This window comes from Oncorhynchus nerka, linkage group LG1 (assembly GCF_034236695.1).
Source record: "Oncorhynchus nerka isolate Pitt River linkage group LG1, Oner_Uvic_2.0, whole genome shotgun sequence".
Lineage (NCBI taxonomy): Eukaryota > Metazoa > Chordata > Actinopteri > Salmoniformes > Salmonidae > Oncorhynchus > Oncorhynchus nerka.
Window position 1 is genome coordinate 46611930 of NC_088396.1, and position 836 is coordinate 46612765.

Genomic DNA, 836 nt, shown 5'->3' on the forward strand with positions numbered 1-836 from the left:
TAATAGAAATGCAGGGATACAGAAGTGTGGTCCTTTGAACTAGAAATTCGTTTATATTGCAAGCTGTTGCTACTGCCACTGGCTGTCAGCAGGGGTCAGCCTAACATACACTGCACATTCAGTATAGCTACTTCTCTGATTATAACATAACATAATGATGAAAATAAGAAAGCGCTTAAAGGGTTGTCATTGTTTATCATCAGCAATTATTGCAGCTAATATTTAAAATTAAAATAATTAAAAGAATGATCACCGTGTTTTTAAAAATTATCAATCAACAATTCACTTGTCAGAATGATATGATTTCTCTTGTCAGATGTTGTTGTCTGTTTAAGAACACCGCTCACACACATACGTCAGTCTCATAAAGATGAAGACAAGAGGGTCCAAGAGTTTTCCCTTGTTTTATCTCAATGATCAGTCTCACTTTTTACAGACTGAGGGTCTACACAAGAAACGTCCTGTATCACCACCAGTCTTGAATCTGGTCGTAGAGATTAAATCAGCAGCCTAAATGCACTGAATCACACTCTCTGTGTGTCTCTGACTGCAGGCCAGTTTAGAGCAGTGGTTATGCCTGATATTCAATCTCAGTGATACTGATACTGTAGTGTACAGTAGGCTTACGCATGTCAGGTGGGCAGAGTGATATAACATGTCAGGTGGGCAGAGTGATATAACATGTCAGGTGGGCAGAGTGATATAACATGTCTGGTGGGCAGATAATGATGATGAGTGATATAACATGTCTGGTGGGCAGAGTGATATAACATGTCTGGTGGGCAGAGTGATATAACATGTCTGGTGGGCAGAGTGATATAACATGTCTGGTGGGC